This window comes from Trachymyrmex cornetzi, unplaced genomic scaffold, assembly GCF_001594075.2.
Source record: "Trachymyrmex cornetzi isolate Tcor2-1 unplaced genomic scaffold, Tcor1.1 scaffold109, whole genome shotgun sequence".
Taxonomy (NCBI): domain Eukaryota; kingdom Metazoa; phylum Arthropoda; class Insecta; order Hymenoptera; family Formicidae; genus Trachymyrmex; species Trachymyrmex cornetzi.
Window position 1 is genome coordinate 337,734 of NW_017295642.1, and position 11,905 is coordinate 349,638.

General features: G+C 34.4%; 1 protein-coding gene across 1 annotated transcript in view; it reads right to left on the bottom strand.

Moving 5' to 3' along the window:
- Window positions 1–11,905, bottom strand: part of GckIII (Germinal centre kinase III) — a 128,951-nt gene that overhangs the window by 93,253 nt on the left and 23,793 nt on the right. The gene's annotated exons all lie outside the window — the stretch shown is intronic.

Genomic DNA, 11,905 nt, shown 5'->3' on the forward strand with positions numbered 1-11,905 from the left:
CTTAATAATTTTCTGTCAGAATTAATTCTTCGGTGCCACACTACAGAAACGACACACTTTGAGTATGGCATACTTAATTTGATTGTTTATAACTTTCATAAAAATGAATATATTGTAAAGAATTTTTCTCAATTAAAATACCAACGGTGGTCTAACGGTGAAGACACTCGCACGGAATGCAAAGAGATCCGGGTTCGATCCTCGGCCGAGATATTTTTCGCAATAAAATTATTTACAGATTTTAACACATACCATACTAGATACAATTTGGTGCCTCATCCCTACAAACATGGGTCCATCCGTTTTTTTCATCTATTCAGAATGATTAAAAAAATCTCTAAAAATTCACCAACATACTTTCAACTTTCTAGAATAAATATTGACACTTCATTTTGGAAAATAATAAAATATGTAGTATAATTTATAATTACCGAAAGACTCAAAGAAATTTGCACAAACAGGAATCGCTCGGTCACTAGTGACCCATGTTAGTAAGGTAAGGATTAATATATTATTCGGCATCATTAAGATCTTTCTAAGATGTTTATAAACATCAAATTATTAAATTGCTAGTCAATTTAATTTATGAATACTATTGTAGTTCGGTCGGGTTTGCGTTTCAAGACCAAAAAATCAATTCGACGCGCAATTTAAACGACTACTTGTATACAAATTTACATCAAATTATTATTTAAATATTTAAGACCCAGCTTGACCATTTAAGGCATTTATATCCCGCTTGTTGTATATTCAAGAAGAAAAAGTATAAGAGTTAATAAATAACAGTTAATACATAAGTATAGGAGTAGAAGATAAGAGTTAATATATATGTGACTTATTAAATTATATATAATTCTAAATAAACTAGAATATTGGTGTAGGTAATAACGGTATATTACTATCATAATGTAATAACCACGTCTATAAACGTGTATGCATCTATATGCATTAATTACGTAACACAACATGAGCACTATCCCTATTCGAACCTCGAATCTACCGAGTTCGATCATCTAGCAAACACGATATAGCTTTATCAGAACGTTCCTACTAAACAGCACTGCCGTACGAGCGCCGTACCATCATGTGGCGTAGTCGCCACAATTCAATTCATGTGGAATTCAACATCCTGGAAATAGAGGAAATCGATGTCGATCGCGTTTGCCGATAAAAAAATAGACACGCAATTTGTCGAGTTTGAGCAGCAGCGGACCGGCAGCTTTTATCTGTTCTGCGGGTGCAGCAGCAGTGGGTGCAAATCGCGGGGTCGTGAGAAAGGCTGGTGGATAAAGGAAATGAGGTATATCGTGCGGCGGGAGGGCTATTCGCGAAGATGCGGGAGGCTGGCTGGTAGAAGGAAAAAAGAAAGGGAAAGGGTAGAGGAGATCGGGGAATCCGCTTCTGGCCGAGGGAGATCCGGTCCTCTGGGATAATGGAATTCCTTTCTCTTCTTGAGGCTCTGTACTGACTGACGAGGAAGGTCCTGGTCTCCCATCGACGATCTCGAAAATAAAACCAGGTCTACGAGCGAACGTTGGATTTCAATCAACGTCGATCCTACCTCTCCATGCTTTTCTCCTTACGAGTGGCTCCGCTGCCGCTGCCGTTGCAGCCAACGTCGTCGTCTCCTCCTCCTCTCATAGCACGAAGCGTGAATTAACGTCTAACTCCTCTCGTGTGAAATTCAATTATGGCAGGAACCTGCACGGGACCATATTTCTTCTTCCTTTTTTTTTTACGTTCCACCAATGACTTTTAGATATAGCCATCAGACGGCGAGATCGTGAATTACTACATTTTTGTTAACCAAGGTGCAAATTTATTCTATATATTATTTCAAGATCCGGCTGAGCGGCAGCTCATCCTTCTTTAAATGTCTGATCAACGACCCATGAAATACGGCCATTTCTCTTCACGTTTTATATTTTTTCCGTCGAACAAATACCGTGAATACTAATGAATTAACGGTAGTCAATAATAAAATGAATTTTTGGGATATCTTTCGATCTTGCGAAAAGTTCCACTTTTTTTCTGGCTCTCTATCTCTCTCTATATAACTTTATCTCTATAATTCAGTCTCCAAGAATACAATCTTATATTATTAATGATATTTTCCGCAGAGTGTAAATGGAACGTTAACAACAAATTAAAAATAGTTGAAGATCTCAGCAATGAGTCACGTATGTAATTTATCTCTATGTATGTACATAGACGACAGAAGCGTGTTGCATTTTTCAGAAACGTTGCAATCGACCGATCGACTGCTTTTACTGAAACTAAATACGTTGTTTTTCAGACTTCCACCTCCGACGCATTCTACAAATAGAGTTCAGAACTTTCCGCGGCATCAACGAATACTTTTGTGCCGACATGAATTCGCATGGAAACACTTGCTGCCGGTCTAAATGTGCTGTCATGATTTATAGATATCGTTCATAATGCTTTCCTGCAATAAGACATCTTCAGCAGGATGATGGATTACCGTCGCTATATAGATGGTAATGCCAGCAAAAGTGAGACGCTCCGAACTTATACTGAGGTAATAATGCATTATCAATGCATTATTGCCTCAGGAATAGCTATCGCATTCTTTTATATTAACGAAATTGAAATAGAAGTCACGATAATAGATTCATTTTGGAAATAGAATCAATAATATAATATTTAATAAGAATAGTATAATAACAATGTATTCTTTACGGATTGTGATTTTTTTAATGTATCATTATTCCAAACTTGGCAGAATTTAACTAATAAATTTGGCAAGTAATGAGTGAAAATTTTTAACGCGGCGACAAAATAAAAGAAATTATCGAATCTTACATTTCTCGATACGTGCGATAAAGTTTGTGGTCAAAATTTTCAGAATATCAGAAGGTCCAGCGTATTCCATAAATATACCTGAAATCACACATTGGAATCTCGAAGAAACATAATAAATTTTCTCTCTTCGTCCTTGATCTCGAGCGGTGAATCGAAGTTTTGTTTGTTTTACGAACCAAACTTTTTAGCCAGGAGGAATTTCAAGACGGGAAAACAGGGAAGTAATGGCAACGCCACCAGTAAGAAACCGAGATCAAGTAAGAGGTTCAAGAGCGCACTCAAGATGAAGGTGGAAGGATGGGATGGAGCGCGATTCAACAGAAGTTTCAAAGAGCAGCGATGACGGAGTGAGAAGGTAAACTTGGGTGCGGAAAGTCGGGGGATTCCGAGAAAATTTTCAAAGGTCATTTTCGAGAAACGCGAGAGGTCGTACGACATCCCTTGCTCCATTTCGCCACTATGCTTAAAATTCTTATTGAAATTTATATACCTGTCAAATCCATTAATTACAATTTATCAGGTTTGCGCCGAAAAATCATAGGAGGAACGATACTTCACTGTTATTCCTATTATAAATAATGTGAATAAAATCCTATAAAAGATTTCTGGGAGAAAGACAAACATTTTGTTAGTCTGCCTGGATTAATGGATTAATCTTTATACCTCTCTGTTATTTTTCGTTTAAATATACGCAGTCATCAGAATGAGCTCATCAAGGCAACGATGCGCTTTATCTTCGTTATGAGGATTTTTTCCGCGTTAGATGGAGTCTCATCTTGATTCGAATGCGTGCAACGCATCGCCGCGGAAACGGAATTTCCTTTCACCGTAGATGAAAACCTGTTACACGAGCTTTTTTTCATAGTCACGCCTTTACGACGTTACGCAATCGTCGCTGGCGACAATAATTTCGGGAAGACGTTAAAAATCCATAAGCCATGCACTAGTTAACATATATCGGTTGATACGGAAATCCATCAAGCGTGTAGACCACATTTGCTTATCGTTGATCGTGTCTGGCCGAACAGGTGAACCAGCTACTTAGGTTACTTTCAAACGTAACTGTTCTGCATTAAACTGTCAGCTTTCTGCTATGGATCACCGAGTACCAAGATTATTATCATTACAATCTCTTTTTCGTATCGTTCTCACGGATATACGAATTTTTGTAACAAATTTTTGTATGATAAAATAAAAATCTCGTCCCGCAATATCAAAAAGCCTAAAATTACATATAAATCTGCATAAAATAATAAAAAAAGAAACAATTTTCGTTAATTTAATCATGTTCTTGACAGTTATCTATTATGGTTATCTATACGAAGCACCTGCCTACACTATTCTGCTTATTATTAATTATCCCGACACTGCCTCCTGCATGATAAGCGCTCGCGAGGAAATACTAAGAAACCCCCCGAAGCCAGTTGAGTGCATCGACGCATACCGCATATGCATTCCAAGCTTAATTATACGTCGCAAAACATCGCGTCCACTTTTACGGTCGATAATTTGCTCCGTGTTAACGCGTTTCTGTCTCTTACGACGTGCCGGGTCGTTACAGGTATCGCGCATAGTCTTCTCTGTCCTCATCCGCGTCCTCAGCGTAATCAATCCGACGTGCTAACGAAGTTTCATGGCGCGATACATTGGCTCTGAGATTAACGCCGCAGCCAGCCGTGCGTAGCCTACGTTGCAATGAACACCAGACATCCCACTAGACCACCCCTTTCGCGCCTCCTCCTATGGTCTACGTTAAATACGCCAAAGGCGTCTGCGTTAACTGTTAGGTACGCGACCACGGCGTTATCACCTACGTGCATACGCGAGCACGCATAAGCGCGCGGTTACAGGCGCCATATGCTCTCCCAGCAACCAGAGATAAATACAGGCACGAACACCGGTATTTATGTACGTACATACGCACGTATATCGCACACGCACAACGAACGCTGTTACTCGATATTACGAGAAGAGTTGTACATCGGTGACGTTTTACGACCGTACGAAATTCCCGTGCGCGTGTTGTGTTCCAATCCGAAAGTTCTCCTCGGGAAATATGATACCCTGGAGTATCCTCGGTGCCATGATTTTCCAGCTGTATAAAATTAGCAGGACCAAATCAGCAGAATCAAATCGGACCTATTGGAACTTTTAGTTCTTATTTTATACTGAATTTTGTACATTTAATGATAATTTTGTACTATGTGCCATTTCGAGAAAAATCGTGACGCAGCTAGCTTAATATTAAGCTGACAGGATCAATTCAAAATAAAAGAAAAATAGAAAAATATCAGAAATCAATAGGATTGAAATTGTACTAATTTGCACTACCAAAAACAATTCGATATTATGTATCATTCCCAAGAAATGCTAGTTTAATACTTAAACTGATATAGGATCATAAAAAAAATAACACAAGGGCAAAAATGAACAAAAACTGAATTTATACTAATTTATACCATTGAAAGTAAGTTAGGTAATATTTTACATCATTTTTTCTCTTTAAAATGACTTTATTAGTATATACTTACAATCTACATTTTAGCGACCCGAACGACAAAACCGATGTGAACCCGACACTCAACTTAAAAAAAGAAATTTTTAACATGCAATAAATTAACTTGGTTTGCACTTGTTATACCATCTTCTTTTACCTCATAGGATTCATCAAAATTAAATTTGGAAAAAATACTATTACCTCACTTTGAGACATTACTACTTTTCCGCGAGAAAGAGAAATATCATCTAATTCGGCATCACTTGTACCTGTTTTTACCGTTTTTTTATTTCATTTGTATCTTTAAGGGGATGATTATATTGAAATTTCAAAATAGGGGGAAGAGTTAACTTCGTTATTTCTGAAGATATTTTTAAACCGCAAATAGATTTGAAATTTCGGTGCTATTTAATTCAGATTAAAAAGAGTACAAAGAAATTCGAAATAGCACTTGTTTGCAGATTTAAAATATCTCAATATAGGGTGCTAGCATTTTTTCCCTTTATATTAAACCCCTTAAGATACAAACGAAAAGAAAATTTGTTACAAATCTAGCTTAATTTAATGCTCATTAAAAAAGTATATAATTGTTTTTATGGTAGTACAAATTAGTACAAATTCAATCCTATTAATTTAGCCGGTGTGAAGTTGGCACCCCATTTTGAAAAAATCGATATTTTATACACAATTCCGTTTGCACCCAAAATAGTTCTACAGTTCCTGCTAAGTTTTAACAATAGTTCCGCCGATTTAGCTAAAAAAAAAATTTTATAAATGGGGTGCCAACTTCGCGTGGCACCCCAAGTATCGAGAAAATTAATTTTTATCACGAAATTCCAAAGTTCTCGAAGAGTTCTACAGTTCCTGATAGGTTTCAGCGACAGTTCCGGCCTCTAAGTATTTTTAAACAATTTTTTTAAATGAGAACCAGCACCCCACCGCAAGAGTAAAGTACCGCGTAACGGTTCTTGCCGACTTTTTGCTATTTTACTACAGTTCTACAATAGTTCTAACGCTTTCTGTATTTTATTTAAAAATACTTAAAGGCCAGAGCTCTGTGCAAAATCTACAGAAAGCGTTAAAACTATTGTAGAACTGTAGGAAAATAGTAAAAAGTCCGCGGAAACTGGCTGTTACGTGGTACTTTACTCTTGTGATGTGGTGCTGGCGTTGACATAAAAAAATTGTTTAAAAATACGTAGAGGCCAGAACTCTTTGCAAAATCTACAGAAAGCGTTAGAACTATCGTAGAACTGTAGTAAAATAGCAAAAAGTCGGCGAGAACTGACCGTTACGCGGTACTTTACTCTTGCGATGGGGTGCTGGCTCTCACTTTAAAAAATTGTTTAAAAATACTAGAGGCCGGAACTATCGCTGAAACCTATCAGGAACTGTAGAACTCTTCGAGAACTTTGGAATTTCGTGATAAAAAATAATTTCTGCGATACTTGGGGTGCCACGCGAAGTTGGCATCCCCATTTATAAAAAAAAATTTTTTTTTTTTAGCTAAATCAGCGGAACTATTGTTAAAACTTAGCAGGAATTGTAGAACTATTGTGGGTGCAAACGGAATTGTGTACAAAATATCGATTTTTTCAAAATGGGGTGCTAACTTCACACCGGCATTAATTTATGATATTATTTTTCTTTTTTTCTTTTATTTTAAACTGGTTCTGCTAGCTTAATATTAAGCTAACAGCGTCACGATTTTTTTCAAAATAGTACACAATAAAATTATCATTAATAGTACAATTTAATACAAAATAAGTATTAAAAATTCCGACAGAATTTGATTCTACTGATTTGGTCTTGCTAGCTTTATAGAGCTTGAGTTTCCTTTTAACTCATGCAATAAGGAATTAAAAAGAGATTTAGCTGGAAAGTCTCGAGGGAGTTTTGATATTTGATATAGTTACGTAATTTGTCCTTATAACAAATCTACATTTTTCAAAAAATTGACGCGCTGGAGTCACCGTATTGGAAAAATGGCTCTAAAAAATCGGAGGAAAATCAATTTGTCACAAATATCTCGTTCCAGGTGTATCTGTCGACAAAAATACCTCTATAACAAATTGTAAAGGAGAAAATTTCCTACAAATTATGTTGAATGAATTTTTTGTCAGATTAATAGTTTGCCCGTAACAATCTCTCAAAGTGACGCAAATATTTCAATAATACTAAAAACACTTTTTTCCACGTTTTCTACATTACACATATACACTACACGAGTATATGTGTAGTAATGGTTCAATCAGGCCTCAGGTAATCAGGCAGTAAGTCCGTCTTTTGGGTATTTTGTCCTAAGGGACTGCCTAAGATAGGGGCTCCCTTCACATTAGTATACGTACGTCTGCCTCGACCACCTCGCCATGGCTCACAAAATATACATGCACACAAATAGCGTGCCATTCATACATAAGTATGGCTCACAATATGATAAGCTTCATTTCCCTTTCTTATCTCCAAAAAGCTCATTACTTTTGTGCTCCGATGCCTCTGTGCTCCGTCTTTGTATAAGTCTATGGCCACGACCGTGCCGAATTTGTAGATGGCTGTTCAATGCGACTCTAGCATCGTGTTGTTACTGTTCGTTTTCATGATTTTATCATGGCATCCCGTGTGAATTGTTTATAAAGAAATTGTGGATGATAAAGGTATATGTGTTTCCGTAATACACCAGCTATAAAATATTAACAGAAGCATGGTATGAACAGAAAGTATCCGACTTTAAGGAGGAACGAAAACATATTGTGAAAGTGGCGGCAACGATTATATTGGAAGATATTCAATTTTTATTACGAGACTACCTCCATCGGATAATTTTTTGATGGATTGTGTTTGATTCAAACCGTTGTGCCTGAAATATTACGGATATTACTCGAAAATATCATTTTAAGAAACGTGGCTCTGTGGCAAAATGGAAAAAAAAGTGCATTGTTTTTGCACATTGTGTAATTTTTACCGTAAGACCCAAATTATTTATTTTGTTGTCATTGCAAATCGGCATTTATATTCAAAAACGCACCCACGTAACTACTAAAGATATTATATTATCATCGTTGATAATATTTTGCTCTTCATATGAAGAAGCAGTTTTTGAAAAATCAACAGCTATGCGGTCACGACTCGAGATTGACGAAAAGGCATTTCCTCAATTCATTTTCAACAACGCAGATTTCAATACGCAAACATTAGATGGATTCAATACTTTCCACGTCATAGGTGATATTCACTGTATCACTCCTATTATTTTTACTGCTCGAAAGAAAAAAAAGAACAATTAATTTCTGATGACATTGTCTGCGAAATCAATAAACCCGGTCCATTGGGTACACAAAAAATAAAATTAATTTATTGCTGTGGAGTAGATCTACTGAGAAAACCATGTAAAAAAAACGCGCCTTATATTTTACCTCTTAGATAGTGTGGAAAAAAGTATTTTTTGTATTATTAAAAAATTTACGTCACTTTGATAGATTGTTACGGACAAACTATTGATCTGACAAAAAAAATTATGCGACATAATTTGTAGGAAATTTTCTCCTCTACAATTTGTTATAGAAGTATTTTTGTGTCGACAGACACACCTAGAATGCGACACCGATTTTTGACTTTTCCAATATGGCGGCGTCGGCGCGTCAATTTTTTAATGGCAAAATGTAAATTTGTTATAAGGGCATCAAATTACTATACCAAATATCAAAACTTCTTCGAGACTTTGCAGGTAAAACTATACTTATTGCCAGGGCTATTTAGCTATGATGACAAGTTTTATCAGTTATTATCTCGATATTGTCACAGAGAAGAAAAATTTTAACGAATCAAGTGTGCTATTAAAGCAAAGAGCGCTGTTTTTCAACAGATTTTTGAAAAGCAATATTTAAAGATAATGTAATTATTTTTATTTTTTAAACTTTGCGATCTTTATTAACTAATAAATTTAGTATAAAAAAGAAATACAAAATTATCTTTTCAAAAAAAAAGATCAAAAAGTGCCAAGCACACTAGTTCCTCAAAAAATAATCATTATAATTACAAACACAAAATTATGTTTGAAAGGCATAAACCACAAACGCAAGGTGTCGATTATAGTAGCGATTATTATAAATTTATGTTTGATACAAATAATAATAATAATAAATTATTATTTGTATCAAACATAAATTTATAATAATCGCTACTGACATTTTGCGTTTGTGGTTTATGCCTTTCAAACAAAACTTTGTGTTTTTAATTTCAATCACGTTTACATTTAAATTTGTTCATTGTAATTACTTTTGAAAAATAAAACGGAGTGATACGAATATATATTTCTGTATTTCAATTTATTCTTTCTATTCCAATATCACAAAATTGCGTCAATTAAAACAAATTCATGGACATTATATTATCTAACTCAACCCAAGTGATATATTTTTTCGAATTTTCAATAAAAGATAATACTGTTTAAATACAAATAGTAATATTTCGTTTTAACCCACAATTCAAAAATATTGAAAAACTTGGTACTGCTAATATATATATATGACATCCATATCTAATCACATTAAATTAAGATAGCAGAGTTAAATTGTATTAAATATTTTTTAATTTTGGATTAAAACAAAAAGATATAATATTTGAAATAGTATTATTTTTTAATTAGATAACGTGCATAAATTTGATTGTAATTGGCGTAATTTTGTAATTTCATTATTTGTTTAAGGAAAATTAAAGTCGCTACTTGAGTTAGAATAAAAAGAATGAATAGGAATACAAAGATACGTATACATCACTTAGATTTTATTTTTTAAGAATAGCTGTGCAATTATTTTTCAAGGTGCACAAATGTTTGACACACTTTCATTTCAAAATAAAACAATTTTGAAGTGATAAAATTCATTATCGCGATAGCACAAATTCGTGCGATAATGTAACTTTAGCACCGTGTGGACTTAGTATGTACAGTGAGTTGCACAAAATAGTCGTCAGCAGTTCTTGGAAAGAAAGAAGCCGAATATATTTCGAATTAAAATAACATTTTAAAAGTACATTTCATGCATTAAAATGCGATTACTTATCATTGTCCAATTATTATTGATTATAGCTCGTCGAAACATGCTTTTTAAAAGAATTTTTGACCAGTCTTAGATAAGGACTTTTAAATCTTTAAATTATAATTGGACGTCATCTAAGTAAATGTATTTTAGTACACGTAATGTATTTTAAAAATAAAATTTTAATTTTTAATATATTCGGTTTCCTTCTGAAAATACTCTGGTGTTACTATATATACCCTAAATTTCTTGCAGTGAAATCTCACTCCAAGGAGTAAAATACAACCATCCTTGAAAAAAAGTGAGAATATTTTACTTCTTGAAAAAGAGTGACAATTTTCACTTCTTTTCTTCAAAGGAGTGAAATTTCACTTAAAAAAAAAGTGAGATTTTTATTCCTTTGAAGTGAAAATTCACTCTAAAAAGAGTGAAAATTATCACTCTCTTTTAAGAAGTAAAGGATGGTTGTATTTTCACTTTCTTAGAGCGAGACTTCACTGCAAGAAATTGAGAATATAACTGTACAATCTGTACATAAATTTATTTATTGATAATTGTTAGTGCTTCTATTTTACAAAAAGGTAAGCGATTTTCTTGAAACAAATTATTCATAAATCATATTAAAAAATTAAATACTATATTGCAAAAATCACGATTAGTATTTACTTTGTGGCGATTATATCGCCACGACTATGGAGAGCCAACTGTATACGCGGCACACATGCACAGAGTATACGTATACAAAGATTCTGTCACGACTATGGAGAGCCGAACGTATACACGACCCGTTATTCAAGAAAACATGGACAATAAGCCTTTTAAACGCATTAATTTCGTGTGTCGAACGACTGTTTACATTTCTTCGGCCATTTAAAGGAAACAGAGTTGAAATAATTTGTGTATCGGTGTAGAAATTTATAATATAATATGTAATCGTTAATCATGACATGAAACAGTAATTCCATGAAAATCTAAAGCCTATTCTACAATTACGTAAGCGTAGTTGTAAGTGATTGTAGTTGTAAGAATTGACCAATCATAGTTGAATATTCTTGTCATATTCGACAGTGATTGATCAATTCTTACAACTACAACTATTTACAACTACACTTACGCAATTGTAGAATGGGCTTTAAAGTTAATCTAAAAGTTAATTCTTTCAAATTGTAACAATAGCGGTAATAACATAGTATTTTGCGCACGAAAAATGTTCGCGAAAGACGCGAGCGACCGAACTTGAGAACGTGAGGTCAGAGTCGACTACGAGACACGGACCTGTTAAAACGTGCTCCAAACCATTTCAAATTTATCCTTATATAAACTGTTATCTTTTAATATCTGACACAAAGAATTAAATTATTTTCTTGCAAACCAAATCCACACCAAAACTTATTAGGTAAATATACAGGGTGGGCCATCTATTGGTACGTTTTTAAAAATGCGATCAAATGAGCATACATTGATATTTTTTATTAATTTTTTTTAGAGGGAGCCACATGAACGAAATCGTTTTTCATTCTTGACGCGGATACTTTTAGCTTCACAACAA